Below are 16,902 nucleotides of genomic sequence, written 5' to 3'. Positions count from 1 at the left end.
TCCACATTCTGTCTGTCCATCTCTCCCTGACCATTGTTAACTCATCTGCCTTTTAACATTTAGCCTACCCTGTTATCCTAGAGTCACCAACACTCCTGAAGGCACATCCAAAGGCCTCACGTCAGCACCATTTGACATCGTTGACCTGGCCTTCTTTGCCATCCCTCTCTTGGCTTCCATGATACCACCCAGTAGTCATCCCCTCTACTTTTCTCTCTGCCTTTTTCACTGGCTCTTTATCTTCACATCCTGTAAATGTAGGTATTCAACTAAATTTTCTCTTTGACCCTCTTCTCATCTCTCTCTCTCAATATTCTCTCAGTTATTTCATCTGTATGACTACTATTGTCAAATACAAGTTCTGGGCAGATGATTCCAATATTGAGCTCTCTTCCTTATGACCCACCATGATCTCAGCCTTAACATATGCATGTGTGCCCTTCATGCCTTCCTCCTGCCTCCAGGGATGAAGTCTCAGCCTCACTTTTGACTTTTTTCTGATTTCTTACCATAGCCTGGATCATTTATAAAGCCTTCTGATTCAGCTTCTGCAATATTATTTTCATTTCTCCCTCTCCTGTTCAATCCCACTGCTGTCACCAGAGATCAAGATCTCATTACCTCTCTACTGGGCTGTGGAAATTCATTCCTTAAGTTGTTCTTCCACAATCCTTCCCCAACCTCAGTTTCCGGCATTATCTGCATATTAATCTCATCAAAATACCTATCCTAAGTTAAAAAAAAATCTGTTTTTAATCTTCATAAACCTTTCCTTACTTTCCTTATTTATACTTTGCAAATACTGTTCCCCTTGCCTGAAGTCCCGGTTTCTCCTTTAAATCTTACTCATCCCATATCAAAAGCTAATTCCTCCCCAAAGCTTTTCCTAGTTTCCTGCATTGAGATTCAGCACTTCCTCCATTAAATCTCCCGACATTTTTTTGTTACCACTCATGACACTTGTGTTCTGCCTTATAATTCAATCAAAGAAATCATTTGCCCCAGATAGTTTAGGACAACGCTGTTTTCTATTATTCTGTCCTTGTGACCCTTTGCCCTAAAAACAATATGCCAGCATCCAAAAGACATCTTCCAGCCTGCTTTTTTTTGTAATAGACATTGACTGAGAATCCTCCACAACCACTTCTCTCCTTCTAGTAATAGCACCTCTGTCTTAAGGAAATATTTCTGCCCTTCTTTATGCATGTTTTGTGGGATTGTCAAAGTGCTACCCTCTCCTAGTCCAGGAGTAGGCACATTAGAATGTCTATCCCAGGAACTTGAATCTTGTACAGAGGAACACAGGACAGAGAAAAGTTATAGATTATTTATCCCATTGTTGTCTACATGAAGAGAATTAGGAGTCCTGGTGGTGCATTGGCTAAGAGCTCAGCTGCTAAACAAAAGGTCAGCAGTTTGAATCCACCAACTCCTCCTTGGAAGTCCTATGGGGCAGTTCTACTCTGTTCTATAGGGTCGCTATGAGTCAAAATCGACTCAATGGCAACGAGTTTTTTTTTTTTTTTTTGATAAGTCCCTGTCCTATTCAAGTCCCTTTCTTTGATTCTGAGTTGGCTAATATCTGCCAATAAATTCCTTTCTTTGCTTAAATTAGTCTGAGTTTTTTCTGTTGCTTGCAACCCAAGAAGCCAAGATATTTTCAGGTCAGGAATCTATCCCACTACCTATTTTCCATATTTAAAAAAAATTCTTTTAGTTTCTGGTTTTAATAGGCTTATTATATTTATTCTTTGTTTGTCCTCTTCAAAAACAGTAATTTCATGTTCTTTAATCATTTTGGTATTTTTTTTAAATGTAATAGTCATATTCCTTAAGGCTTTTACTTATTATTGTTCATTTAAATTTTCTACTATCTTTTAATTGAACTTTTCAAGACACTATTACTTTTCACTTCTCCATTCTTCTGGATTTGTTTTCTTTTTACTCTCTCCAAGCATGACCCCAATTTCATGTAATTTTATACTTTTTAATAAAGGCGATTAATTAAAGGTGATTAAATTTGATGCCTTTGTAAGATTTTTAATATCAACTCTTTCATAAACAAGAAAAAAAGGGCCTGTGGACGGTGAGTTCCAGACTCACTTTGGGAGAGTGCTGATAGTGAGCCAGTTCAGAAGGCAAAGATCAGTGCCTGCTGGAGCTGGGCCCGGCTGTATATGCGAGGTAGTATGTGCTGAGCCATGAGGGGGGTGTGTCAGGAAGCTGAACTCTAGTCTCAGTTCTTTCACCAGCTGCTTTTGTGACCCTTGGCAGATCCCTACCCACTTTTCCAAGCAGTAGCAGGAAGGGTTCATTCATTTCCAAACGTCCCCTTCCAGCTCTAGTACTGTCTGTATACTATGATTCCAAGGGTAGCGGATTAGCAGAACAAAGCAGGGCATTTTGGTGGAGCCACATGAAAACAGCCCTATCAAATGATCAAAACAGTTTTTATTACTTAGTAATGTTCACAGGAGAAATTCCTGATGTATTCCTAGCCTTGCCCTGTCCCTCAGCCTGTAAGCCCCATCAAAATGTTCCTGGCATCAAAATGGCAATGTCAAAATAGCATGAGTCCTTTGGAGAATATCAAGGCTTTTAGTTCTATGGAACTGGCTGTGTGGCCTTGAGAATGAGGCTTTTCAGCCTAAGTTTCCTCATTTGTAAAACTAAATTATAGTACTGACTTTGCAGATGCTGTTAGGTTTAGAAATATGTAAATATGTAAAGAGCCAGTGCGTGCTTTCTTATATGTAGAAAGGGAATAAGATAGTCTAATGTTCCCAAAAGAACTTCCCAAAAGAAAATAAGCTGTGTTTTCACAAAAAGTTTTAAAATCATGTTTTGTAGGTTGGGAGTGTCTTGGGTTTCAGAAGGATTGAAGGCCTTATGGAGTGGGACAAGATCAAGGGCTCCTGTGGGCAGGAAAGCAGAGATCAGACATTCAGACTGTCTGAACACGTACTGAACAACTTATCAGACGTACAGAGGGTAGCGAATGTTTATGAAAAACAAGCCCCCATGTCTCACCCACTTCTAGCCCTAGAACAGAGTGCCTTGTTTCTGAGTCAGAGCTGAATATCAGCAATTTAGAAGTGTTATTGCTCACCAGGGGCATGCATTACTACAATGCAGCAAAATTACTCTTGAGGTCTGTGGCATCTTGACCTTGTCTGGCTTTGAGAAGTCTCAGCAAGACTCATTTGTGGCTTTAAGTAGGGACCAAATTGGCTAGAAGGCCCAAATATGAAGCGTAAGTTGCTCCAGCAGGAAGTTTTGGAACACTCAGTAAACTTCTTGAGAAATAAGATAATCTTGCAAAATTGAGCTGTCTGGTTGCTGAATTCCTGAGACAAAGTAAACAGAGAGAACACTGGGATGTGTATGCGGGAGGGAAGGGTGAGACAAAACTGGCTGCATGATAATGACGATGATGATGATGGTGATGATGATGATGATTTCTCAAGAATCACAAGGAAAGAGAATGCATTCAGTTTCTAGAAAATTGTATCTGTAGTCTGGCTCCCAGTTTTGATACAGTTCTCTGCCCCAAGAGAAAACTTTACCTGGAGAATCATATTATCTCACTTTGAGTTTTCATTCTTTTGCTAAAAGAAGTGGGCAGCCAGGACATATTACAAGTTATTCTAGGTGTTCACGATACCAAATTAAGTAAAACACAGCCATTCCTGGATCCAGTCCACAGTCCACGGAGAAAAAAATCTGAGTATACAGGAGTTGCACAGATTTGCAAGAGGTAGGTGTAGGGTGAGAAGTTACATTTAATAGGTTCTGTTTTGGACAAGTCACATTTGAGGTGTCCACAAGTCATTCAAAAGGATCCAGTTGCATAGTAGCCAGGTGAGTTCTTAAGTTAGGGTCTATATTTATAAGCTGAGGAAAACACCTAGTAGTGAAGGGCAGATTAAATACACAAAGAAAGGGGATTGATAAAATGGAATGACCTCAGAGGGGGTGGAAGAATTAAGTAATAATCCACTGGGAAGGAATTAACCAGGGGGAAAGAGATATGGCCTTTCCTTTTAAAGAAGAGGGAAGGGGGAAGAATTGGGTTAATACTCGTATATCTAAAAATGGACTCAGTAGGGTTGAGAGCTTTCCCTGTGTAGGATGGAAGACTACAGTACCTCAGAGTTAGGACTCTGGAGTCAGACAGACCCAAGCTGAAATCTTGTCCCTGTCAGATAGCTGTGTGACTTTTGGCAAGTCTCAGTCTCCATATCTGCAAAATGGGACCAATAATAACATCTGTCTCATACACTGTTGTGACTATTAAATGACAGCATACAAAATGCCTGGTATATGGGTAAGTGTTCAATATTAGCTATTAATATTACAATATTAACAAATGTCTAGCAGAAGTTAGCAGCCAGACCTTTAAAGTTTCACCTGTCCTCACTGTTGTTTGAGTTTCTCCAGAAACATCAGGATTGGTAGTTTGTTGGGTGGTGGTGTAAGAAGACAAGAGGATGAAGGGCTTGTAGGTCCCAATGAGAATGTTGCTGAAAAAATCGATTACTCTGCAAGTGGTGTCGAGTAAATCCATGTGGGTGCTGATGGATTAGGAGAATAGGGTAAAATCTTAATGAGGATAAAAATTTGGCTAAGTGGAGGGAGCAAGGGAAGGAGAGAGGTAGAAGGCTAGGAGATTGTGGGTAGAGAGAATGACTGCCAAATGTACCAAGATGGAGACATTTTTATTTATCAGAATGCCCAAGAAGCCTCAGAAAGCCTGATGTGACTGCTTCCCATAACAGAACAGTCTGGATAGCTTAGATTTCTATGGCTGCCATAACAAAATACCACAAAATGGGAGGCTTGAAAGAACAGAAATTTCGTCTTACATTTCTGGAGGAGGCTGAAGTCCAAATTTAGGGCACTGGCAGGACTATGCTTTCTCTGTTGTCTCTAGGGGGAAGATCATTCCTTGCCTCTTTCGACTTCCAGCATCCCCAGGCAATTCTTGGCATTCCTTGGCTTGCAGACAGATCCTCAAGTCTTCCCCCGTGTGAATCCCTGTCTCTGTGTCTGTTCCCCATTCAGAAGGGATTAGGACCCACCCTAGCTTAATTTAATGAATAATGAAAGAAACACCCTATTTCCAAATAAGGTCATATTCATAGGTACAGGGGTTAGGACTTCAACTTATCTTTTTTGGGGAACACAATTCAGTCTCTAACAGTGGGTATGGGGTAGGACTGGCTGAGTTATACTTATTAGGGGACTTCCTTGTATGTAGATGGTCCCGCATTAGGAGCTGTTGGAAAGCAGCGGAGTGGGAAGGGGTAATCTGTAAGAAAAAGAAGTCAGGCTGAAGCTCATGAGGTGGTGGACAGCTGTATACTCCTCAACATAATCCCTACATGAGCTCCCCTCCAAATCTTCAGTAAAGCTACCAAACTTATAGCATGCTTGGGAGATTTGATTTCTTATAAATACCCAATAAGGGACAAGACCTAATAGCCAAGTCAGAAGTTCTCAGAAGTCTTGACTGTACTTTAGAATCACCTGGGGAGCTTTTAGCCTATGTATGAACACCACCATAAGTCACTTAAATCAGAACATCTGGGGAGAAAGCTCCTATCTCAGTGTTTTTGTAAAGTTCCTGCTTCTATTGCACAGTTGAGGTTGCAAATAGCAGTTGTAAGGGGATACAGGAGCAGAGACTGAGAGAAATGAGAAGAAATAAGGTAGAAACCCTCAGAGACCACGGGCAGGGTTGGGAAGGTGAGGGAGGACTCAGCCGCAGAGTAAATCCAGAGTTCTAACCAAGTTTACATACATTCAGAAGGCAAGAAAACCCTCAAATGTCATCTGGGCTTACCAAATTTAAACTTTCAGAGGAGGAGCAGTGCTATGTTGGTATGGAAGAGTGCAGCAGAGGTGCAATGGAGGTAAAAGTCTTTGGCACAGGGGGACCAGGAAGTATGATGTTATTAGAGGAGACATCAGAGGCCAAGCCAGGTTTCTTACCTGGGAGAAAAGTCTCATGGGTTATTTGCTTCCTCCTGCCTCTCTCTTCAACACTAGCTAAGTTCATAGCTGTATGAATGTCCTATTGCTACATAACAAATTACCACACATTCAGCAGCTTAAAACATGATATATTTATTATCTCACAGTTTCTGTGGGTCAGGAGTCTTGGTATAGCTTAGCTGGGTCCTCTGCTCAGGGTTTCACAAAGCTGCAATTCAGGTGTCAGCCAGAGCTGGGTTCTTGTCTGAGACTCGTGGTTCTCCTCTAAGTTCGCTGGTTGATGATTGAATTCAGTTCCTTGTAGTTGGAGTATCGAGGTCTCCAGCTTCTAGAGGTCACCCACCATTCCCTGACATGTGGTCCTCTCCACAACATGGCACTTTTCTTGTTCAAGGCCAACAGGAGAGTGTCTACCTTTTAAACAGCTGATCTGACTAGGTTGGTCCCACCCAGGATAATCTCTCTTTTAATTAATTTAGGGTCTCTGATGACACCTTGGCACCTTAATTACATCAGTAAAATTCCTTCACTTTTGCCATACAACATATCCTAATCATGGGAGTGAGAGCATATATATAGCTCCCACCAGCACTTGAGTGGAGGGGGTTATACAGGGTGTGCACACCAAGGGGTGATAATCTTGGAGACTATGTTATAATTCTGCCTACCAGTAAAGAAAAAAACAAAACAAAAATGAACCCATTGCCATCAAGTTGATTCCAACTCATGGCAACTCCAGCAGAACTGAATTCCATACAGTTTTCTTGGCTGTAATCTTTATGGAATCAGATTACTAGCCTTTCTTCCGTGCTACTTCTGGGTGAACACAAATAGCCAACCTGTAGATTAATAGTCAAGTGCAAACCGTTTGCACCACCTAGGGACTTCTGCCTATCACAGCAGCCATAGGTATATTCATTTATTGAACATTTATTGAGCACCTACTATCTGACAGGCATTATTACAGTATATTTAAAGGCAACGAGTGTGTCTAAAAAATTAAAAAAATTAGAATAAGGTAAGCAGGATTAGGACTGCTAGGGTTTTGCATGGAAAGTTGCAGTTTTAAGTGGGTTGGTAAGGATTGGCTTTGCAGAGAAGGTAACATTTAAGCAAAGAGTCCTTATAATGGCTACAGTTTTCAGTTTACATATGCCCAGAATTCTTCAGATGTTTCTCTCAATTAATTGTCCCTCAATCTAAAAGGTTTTTATTTTTGTATAAATAGGGAAACAAAGAAAATTCTAAATCAAACTTTATTACATGTAAATTAAGACTGCAAATCAAAGTGAGCCAGAAAGAAAGGGCCAAAATCAAAAACATTAACCCTACAACTCGAACAAGCAGAAAGAGAGCAGCAAAAGAAATTCTCAGGTGCCAGAAGAAAGGAAATAATGAGAATTAGAGCAGAATTAAAAGAAAATAGAAAAACTATTGAAAGAGTTAACAAGACCAAAAGCTGGTTCTTTGAAAAGATCAACAAAATTTATAAATCATTGGCCAAACTTGCAAAAGAAAAACAGGAGAGGAAGCGAATCACCTGTATAAGAAATGAGATAGGTGATATCACAACAGACCCAACTGAAATTAAAAGAATCGTAACAGAATACTATGAAAAATTGTACTCTTAACAAATTTGAAAATCTAGAGGAAATGGACAAATTTCTAGAAACTCACTACCTATCTAAACTAACACAAACAGAGGTAGAACTACTACATAAACCTATAAAAAAAGAAGAGATTAAAAAGGTAATTAAAAAACTCCCAACAAAAAAAAGCCCTGGCCCTGATGGTTTCACTGGAGAATTCTACCAGACTTTCAGAGAAGAGTTAACACCACTACTTCTAAAGGTATTTCAGAGCATAAAAAAGGATGGAATATGCCCAAACTCATTCTATGAAGCCAGTATAACCCTGATACCAAATCAGGTAAAGACACTACAAAAAAAAAAAAAAGAAAATACAGACCAATATCCCTCATGAACATTGACGCAAAAATCCTCAACAAAATTCTAGCCAATAGAATTCAACAACATATCAAAGTGAGCCAGAGGACAAAATCGTGATAAACCAAAGGAAACTAGGGAAATCCCTGATATTCCAAAGGGGCTCAAAAGGCAGAAATCTCTATCCAAAAAAGAACCCAACATTCACTGAGTCAGTATGACATTGGGCCTGTCCAAAGCACATTGATTCATTTATTCATTTTATAACTAAGAACTTTTTATGTGTTACACTTTGCACTAAGCATGGGGTTCTCAAAGATGAATAAAATATGGTCTCTGATCTTGAGGAATTTACAGTTTATTGGGACAGACAGGCTCATATATAGATAATTTCAATTAAGCATCCTATCAGGGGCATCAACAGCCACTTATGATGGAGAATGAAAACATCCTCCTTAGGGTATTGTAGCAGAGCCATTAAATCAAAACCATTAACAATTCTTCAGAGAGCTTTCCGAAATGTGGTTTAAGATGATTTTGACAGATACATAGTATCCTGTAGACTCAGAGTGGAGGTGATGAAATAATTAGCTGCTTGGCCACAAACAGCTCCCTTGAGCTGAACAGTGGGAAAGGAAATAGTAAGCCAACATTATGACTTAATAAGAGTACACAAGAAGGAAGAGCAGCTGGAGCATTAATATTGATAGGGAAGAATTTATCTGACTGTGAAAAACACGGAAGTATAAACACACCCTACTATAGGAAAACAGTAGCCTCATAAACTGTCTCAAGTGTTATCTGCCAATGGTACTACATGGAAACTACACTGTTGAAACAATTTCCTGCTCTAGATCTTAATGCACCAGTCCCTGAAGACTGACATGGCTGACATGGCTGCCCAATCATGCTCTGTATGAGTTAGCTATTGCTGTATAACAAATAATCCTGAAACTTAATGGTGTAAAACAACAACCATTTGTCTAGCTCACAATTCTGAAACTTGGACATTTAGGTTGGGCTCAGTTGGACAGTTCTTGTGTTCTGGGCAAGGCTTGGCTAGTCTCAGCTGGGCTTACTTATGGGTCAGCAGTCAACTGGTGGGTCAGCTGGGGCTGGCTGGTTTATGATAGCCTCTTTTGAAGCATGTAGGATGACTGGGGTCTCTTCCTACATACATGGTCTCTTATTTTCCAGGGAGTTACCCCAGGCTTCTGGAATCCCTGGGTGGTGCAAACAGTTAACTTGCTCAACTGCTAACCAAAAGGGTGGAGGTTCAAGTCCACCCAGAGGAGCCTCAGAAGAAAGGCCTGGAAATCTATTTCCAAAATATTAGCCATTGAAAGCCCTATGGAGCACAGTTCTACTCTGACACACACGGGGCCTCCATGAGTCAGAGTCGACGTAATGGTAACTGTTGGTTATCCCAGGCTTATCTGCATGGTAGTCAAAGGATTTCAAGAGCAACAAGCATTCAAACTCCACTGCACAAGGGCTTTTCAAGCCTCTGTTTATGTCACAGTTGCTAGTGTCCCATTGGCCAAAAGTAAATCAGATACAAAGAGTAAGGATATAGATTTTAGAGGACAGAATGAATATCTCTTATAGAAAGGTATCCTTCTCGACTAGACAACATAAGCCATGATTTATGGCTTTTGACCTTACCCATTAATACAGTCTGTTGAGGATGTCATTGGACATTGACAAGGTGTGGTCATTTCCATTAGCAACTACCTACCCCTACTGGGCACTTCTGTCTCCCTCCATGGGCTCTTGGCCCATATTGGCAGAGCAGGACAAGGCATTTACCGTGGAGCTTTTATGGGACTTGCACATCTTCACCCTTGATTTTTCCATTCTCTAAGGTTCTGGAAACCCCATCTTAGAAATTGCCAGTCTAGCAGTGGGATTTCTGTATGACCCAATGGGCCTTGGGATACAACCCCCTATATGCCCTGAGCCAAAGGCCTTTCAAGTGGATAGACTCTAGAGGGAGAAATCTCTTTCATAAGGCTGGCCTTGGGATGGGTCATAAGAAAGAGGCTTGAAAGATATAAAGCCTAGTACTTTCCAAGCCTACAGACTTCTAGGCAAGTTGATTACACAGCATAGTCTATGTTTCCTCTAAGTCCTCCTTGGGCCTAGAATTCTTCTACCATCATTTTTATACAGGATAAAAGGTGGCAAGAACCAGCACAGCACCTTCCACCCTCTCAAGACAGAATAAGTGAATGAACAAATGAATTAATGACTAAATCAATGAATAAATGAATGAACAAAGACAGGAAACCAAAAGAGCCAAATTAGCTACTTTCTACTGGTTTATTAAAAATCTGATGTGAAAGGATTCTTGGAGGGAAAAGGTTATAATGATTATATGCAAAATAAATATATATAAATTTAAAAAGATCATATGAAAAAGGTTATAATATTATCATCAATGGATTTTAACTTCCAATACTCTGGATTATCCTGAGATAAATGAGAATTTGATATATGTAATTTCTGGTGATTTCAGGGAGCTACTAAATTATACCCCCTTTCCTACCTAAGTTCTGAGTTAATGAAGTGAGCATATTTCATTCTTCAGGAAATATCACCCAGGTGTTATTTTATTTATAGTAATTTGTTCAACAAGTATCTACTGAATACACTAGTGCCAGGCAGTATTCTGCGAGCTAGGGATACAGACACAGTCCCTGACCTCATGAAGCTGAGAATCTCCTAGAAGGTGCGTTGAACAAGAAATGAAAATGATCACAATTGTTACAAAAAACTCTAAGACGCCATAATAACATAAATCCACTACCATCAAGTCAATTCCAAATCATAGTGACTCTATAAGACAGAGTAGAATGGCCCCATAGGGTTTCCAAGGAGCGGTTGGTGGATTCAAACTGCTGACCTTTTGGTTAGCAGTCATAGCTCTTAACCACTGCACCACCAGGGCTCCAAGAACATAAAACAGGGGGATCTCATTTATTCTGAAGGAATCAAAGAACATTTCCCTAAGGAAAAGTTGTTTCATCTGAGACCTGAAGAATAAGTAAGAATTTGTCAGATTAAAGGTGTGGTGGAAATGGGAAATCATGTTCCTCGTAGAGAAAGGAGCATATACAAATGCCCAGAGTTAGAGCATATTCAAGGAACTGGAAGAAATTTGGCTGTAGCAATGAGAAAGGGGTACCAGTGGTTCAATGATAGCATTCTCACCCTCCAAGCAGAAGACCTGGGTTTGATTCCCAGCCAATGCACCTCAGGTATAGCCACCATGCATCAGAAACAGGTTTCAACGGAACTTCTAGTCTAAGATAAACTAGGAAGAAAAATCGGATGACCTATTTCTGAGAACTAGCCATTGAAAACTTTATGGACCACAACAGTCGGATTCACAACCAATCGTCGGGATAGCTCAGAACCTGGCAGCATTTCATTGCATTGTGCATGGGGTCACCATGAGTTTGGGGCTGACTCAATGGCAACTGGCAACAACAACAAAGGGAAAAGAAGGAGAGCAGCATGTAGAGATGGGGGTGGGCCATAAGCCATGGTAAGGGTTTTATTTATAGTTACTATTATTATTATTATTATTATAGGAGCCCTGGTAACGCAGTGGTTAAGCACTTGGATGCTAACTGAAAGGTCGGTGGTTTGAACCCCCCAGCCACTCCACAGGAGAAAGATGTGGCAGTCGGCTTCTGGAAAGATTTATAACCTTGGAAACCCTATGGGACAGTTTATTTTGTTCTATAGGGTCTCTGAGCAAATAATCTGAGAGGTTGGACTGTATGAAGAACAGGGCATCAGGATTGGAGAAGTCTCATTGACAACCTGCAATATGCAGATGACACAACCTTACTTGCTGAAAGTGAAGAGGACTTGAAGTATTTATTGATGAAGATCAAAGACAACAGCCTTCAGTATGGATTACACCTCAACATAAAGAAAACAAAAATCCTCACAACTGGACCAATAAGCAACATCATAATAAACAGAGAAAAGATTGAAGTAGTCAAGGATTTCATTTTACTTGGATCCACAGTCAACGCCCAAGGAAGCAGTAGTCAAGAAATCAAACAATGCATTGCATTGGGCAAATCTGCTTCAAAAGACTTCTTCAAAAAGTGTTAGAAAGCAAAGATGTCACTTAAAGGATTAAGGTGCACCTGACCCAAGCCATGGTGTTTTCAATCGCCTCATAAGCAATTGAATAAGGAAGACTGAAGAATAGATGCCTTTGAATTACGGTGTTGGTGAAGAATATTAAATATACCATGGACTTCTAGGAGAATGAACAAACCTTTCTTAGAAGAAGTACAGCCAGGGTGCTCCTTGGAGGCAAGGATGGAGAGATTTCCTCTCACATACTTTGGACATGTTATAAAGAGGGACTAGTCCCTGGAGAAAGACATCATGCTTGGTAAAGTGGAGGATCAGCAAAAGAGAGGAAGACCTTCAACGAGATGGATTAACACAGTGGCTGCCAACAATGGGCTCAAGCATAACAATGGTTGTGAGGATGGCACAGGCCTGGACAGAGACTTTTTTCCATGCTATTTCTAATACCTTTAGGTGTATCTGCCTGTCCACAGATACATCTATATCTCAGTCCCCAGGCCAGTCTATCTCACGGTCTCAGCATAGCACTACATATATAGTTCTTGACAATGCTGCCTCCTCCCCCTTTCTGGTGATCCTGAACGAGCACTGGATTCAGTGCTGGATCCTGGAAAACCTCACCTTACACTCTATTCATCGTCTTTTGGCAGCTTTCAATCCATACGACTATTTTTTCCCTAGGCTATTTGAATTAGTTGTGAAAGTAAAATTTCATGAGACCCTATGTTGAATGTTTCACTCATATGCAGATATCTAGAATTTATAGCATTCTATTAAAAAAAAAGAAAAAGAAAAGCTAAAGTAACCCAAACAGATCCCTCTGGCTGGTTTGTAGTGTTCATTCCCATTAAATGGAAAACATGTGTTACTCCAGATGGCCACAACTCTCTCCTCCCTGGGTAAAGTGAATGCAAACGAAGTAGGTCAGATGATTGGCTTCCATGATGGTTTCCATTTTCAGAGGGATTTCATTGACTTCTTGTTATTATTTCTGATGCTCCTACTTTCAAAAATAGCAACAACAACAACAACAAAAAACCCGTTGCTGTTGAGTTGATTCCGACTCATACCGACTCTATAGGACAGAGTAGAACCGCCCCATAGAGTTTCCAAGGCTGTAATCTTTACAGAAGCAGACTGACACATCTTTCTCCCGCGGAGTGGCTGATGGGTTTGAACTGCTAATCTTTCAGTTAGCAGTCGAGCACTTTAACCACTGTGCCACTAGGGTGCCTACTGTTTCAAGTTATTAAAAAAAAAAAGAGAAAAAAAACCCATTGCTGTCGAGTCAATTCTGTCTCGTACTGACCCTATAGGTCAGAGTATAACTGCCCCATGGGGTTTCCAAGGAGTGGCTGGTGGATTCGAACTGCCGAACTTTTGGTTAACAGCCGAACACTTAACCACTGTCCCACCAGGGCTCCAGTGTCAAGTTATAGTCCCTGAGATTTGCCGAACAGCATCATGTATTAGAAATAACCTGGGCCTAGAAGCCTTGAGTCTAAGTTCTGGCCCTATTCCCAAATAACTGATCTGTCGTCTTTCTACGAGGTGGTGTCCCCATGAATTAGATGATCACTATGAATCCTTACTTCCCTAAAATAATACTATTCACTGACTCAACCTGATTTATAACCTCTATTGAGGATTCTGTGCTGGGTATTGAGTATACTAATTAGTTTTCTTGACAAATTATGATGACCAGTTTAACATCAACACTTTAAGTTGCCTAACAACTGTCAGCATGAAATGTTCGCCTCCATCAGAACTGGTTACGGGTTCCGCTTCTAAAGAATGTGCCATGGAATAAGAGGGTGTAGGAACTTTGTTTTTCTCTGTATCTTGAGTCAAATTATTCGGATTGTATTTTATTAAGTTATGAAAGATGGATGCCAGTCACTTAGTTTACCTCAGATGGTATAGTCTAGCTTGTTGCAGCAGATGACGTATACTTGGAAGACCCAGAATTTTCAGGAAATGATTTACCAACTGAATGAAAAAAGAGAACAAAACATGAAGGAAGGCAAGACATTTATCTTTTATCCTAATAATATTCAAGTGAATTTTCAGCCAAACTATAAGCATATTTACCACAGAACCATTAAGAGCACCTTGCCTGTTCAGATGCTAGCCTTTTTGAGATAGAAAGTTAGCCCTGAAGAACAGTCCTGTTGTCATGACTGAAGCTGAAAAACCTCTTTGTGCCTAGAAAAAATGTTGTACATTTGTTCTTATTGAATGTTTACTATTAAATACATTCTTTTATTGCATTACTTAAGCTTTTTTTTTTTTTCGTGCTTTAGGTGAAAGTTTACAGAGCAAATTGGTTTCTCATTCAACAATTTATACATAAATTGTTTTGTGACATTTGTTACAATCCCTGCGATGTGTCGACCCTCTCCCCTTCTCCACCCTGGGTTCCCCGTTTCCATTCGTCCCGTTTTCCTATCTTCTCATCATTGCTTTTGGGCAGGTGTTGCCCATTTGGTCTCTGTCTTAGTTAACTAGTGCTGCTATAATAGAAATACCACAAGTGGACGGCTTCAACAAACAGAAATTTATTCTCTCACAGCCTAGTAGGCCAGAAGTCCAAATTTGGGGCATCAGCTCCAGGAGAAGGCTTTCTATCTGTGTTGGCTCTGGAAAAAGTTCCTTGTCATCAATCTTCCCCTAGCCTAGGAGATTCTCAGTGCAGGGACTCCAGATCCAAAGGATGTGTTCTTCTCCTGGCGCTACTTTCTTGATAGTATGAAATCCACCTGTCTCTCTGCTCGCTTCTCTCTTTTATATCTCAAAAGAGATTGATTGAAGACAAAACTTAATCTTGTAGATTGAGTCCTGCCTCATTAGCATCATAGAGGTAGGATTTATAACACGTAGAAAATCACATCAGATGACAAAATGGTGGACAATCACAGTGCTGGGAATCATGGACTAGGCCAGTTGATACACATTGTCGGGGGACACAGTTCAATCCATGACAGTCTCATATACATGACTGAGCTAAAAAGCACATTATTCACATCTGTTATTGTTTGTTTTATAAACCTATGTAATCTTTAGCTGAAGGGTGAACTTCGGGAGTGATTTCAGTTCTGAGTTAAAAGGGTGTCTGGGGGGACATAGTCTCAGAGTTCCTCTAGTCTCTATCAGACCAGTAAGTCTTGTCTTTTTTGTGTGAATTTGAGTTTTGTTCTACATTTTTCTCCCAAGGTCTGCCCAACAGACCTTCTATTGTGATCCCTGTCAGAGCGGTCGGTAGTGGTAGCCAGGCACCATCTAGTTGTTCTGGACTCAGGCTGGTGAAGGCTGTGGTAGTTGTGGTCCATTAGTCCTTTGGACTAACATTTCCCTTGTGTCTTTGGTTTTCTTCATTCTCCTTTGCTCCAGACGGGATGAGACCAATAGATGTATCTTAGATGGCCACTCAAAAGCTTTCAAGACCCCAGGCGCTACTCGCCAACATCAGATGTAGAACATTTTCTTTATGAATTGTATTATGTCACTTGATCTAGATGTCCCCTGAGACCATGGCCACGAGACCTCAGCCAAGTAACTCAATCCCTAAGGGTGTTTGGATGTGTCTATGGAGCTTCCATGACTTTGCTTTGGTCACATTGTGCTGATTTCCCCTATAATGTGTACTGTCTTTCCCTTCACCAAAGTTACCACTTATCTACTATCTCGTTAGTGATTTCCACTCCCTACCCCTCACCTCCCTCATAATCATCAAAGACAGCTTCTTTGTGTGTGTAAACCTTTTCTTTAGTTTATATAATAGTGGCCTCATACAGTATTTGTCCTTTTGTGACTGACTTATTTCACTCATCATAATGTCCTCCAGATTCATCCATGTTGTGAGATGTTTCGAGTATTCATAATTGTTCTTTATTATTGCATAATATTCCATTGTGTGTATGTACCATAATTTGTTTATCTGTTCATCTGCTGATAGGCACTTAGGTTGTTTCCATCTTTTTGCTATTGTGAATAATGCTGCAATGAACATGGGTGTGCACATGTCTATTTGTGTGATGGCTTTTATTTCTCTAGGATATATTCCTAAGAGTGGGGTTCCTGGGTCATATGTTATGGTCACTATGAGTCAGAATCAACTCAATGGCAATGGGTACGGGTATTATAAATGATATTGTTTTCCTGATTTCCTTTTCGTAGTTCTCTTTGTTGGTGTATAGAAATCCAACTGATTTTTGTATGTGGACCTTGTATCTTGTTACTCTGCTAAATCTTTCTGTTAGTTGTAGTAGTTTTCTTGTAGAATCTTTAGGGTTCTCTGTGTATAGTATCATATCATCTGCAAATAGGGATAGCTTTATTTCTTCCTTACCAATTTAGATGCCCTTAATTTCTTTTTCTTCCCTATCTAGGACTTCCAGCACAATGTTAAATAAGAGTGGTGATAAAGGGCATCCTTGTCTTCATCCTGTTTTCAGGGGGAATGCTCTCAGCCTCTCTCTGTTGAGAATGATGTTGGCTGTTGGTTTTGTACAGATGACTTTTATTATGTTGAGGAATTTTCCTTCTATTCCTATTTTATTGAGAGTTTTTATCAGGAATGGGTGTTGGACTTTATTATAAATGCCTTTTCTGCATTGATTGAGATGATCATGTGATTCTTTTCTTTTGTTCTAATTAGTATTTTGGAGCCCTGTTGTTGGTTGCATAGATATTTATTAAGGTTATGTCTTCTTGTTGGATTGTCCCTTTAATCATTATATAATGTCCTTCCTTGTCTTTTATGGTGGGTTTTGCCTTAAAGTCTATTTTATCTGAAATTAGTATTGCCATTCTAGCTCTTTTTTGGTTGCTGTTAGGTTGA

The sequence above is a fragment of the Trichechus manatus genome, unplaced genomic scaffold (genome assembly GCF_000243295.1).
Source record: "Trichechus manatus latirostris isolate Lorelei unplaced genomic scaffold, TriManLat1.0 scaffold00094, whole genome shotgun sequence".
NCBI classification, from domain to species: Eukaryota; Metazoa; Chordata; class Mammalia; order Sirenia; family Trichechidae; genus Trichechus; species Trichechus manatus.
The sequence above is the reverse complement of the archived record's forward strand: the minus strand, read 5'-3'. Positions refer to the sequence as shown.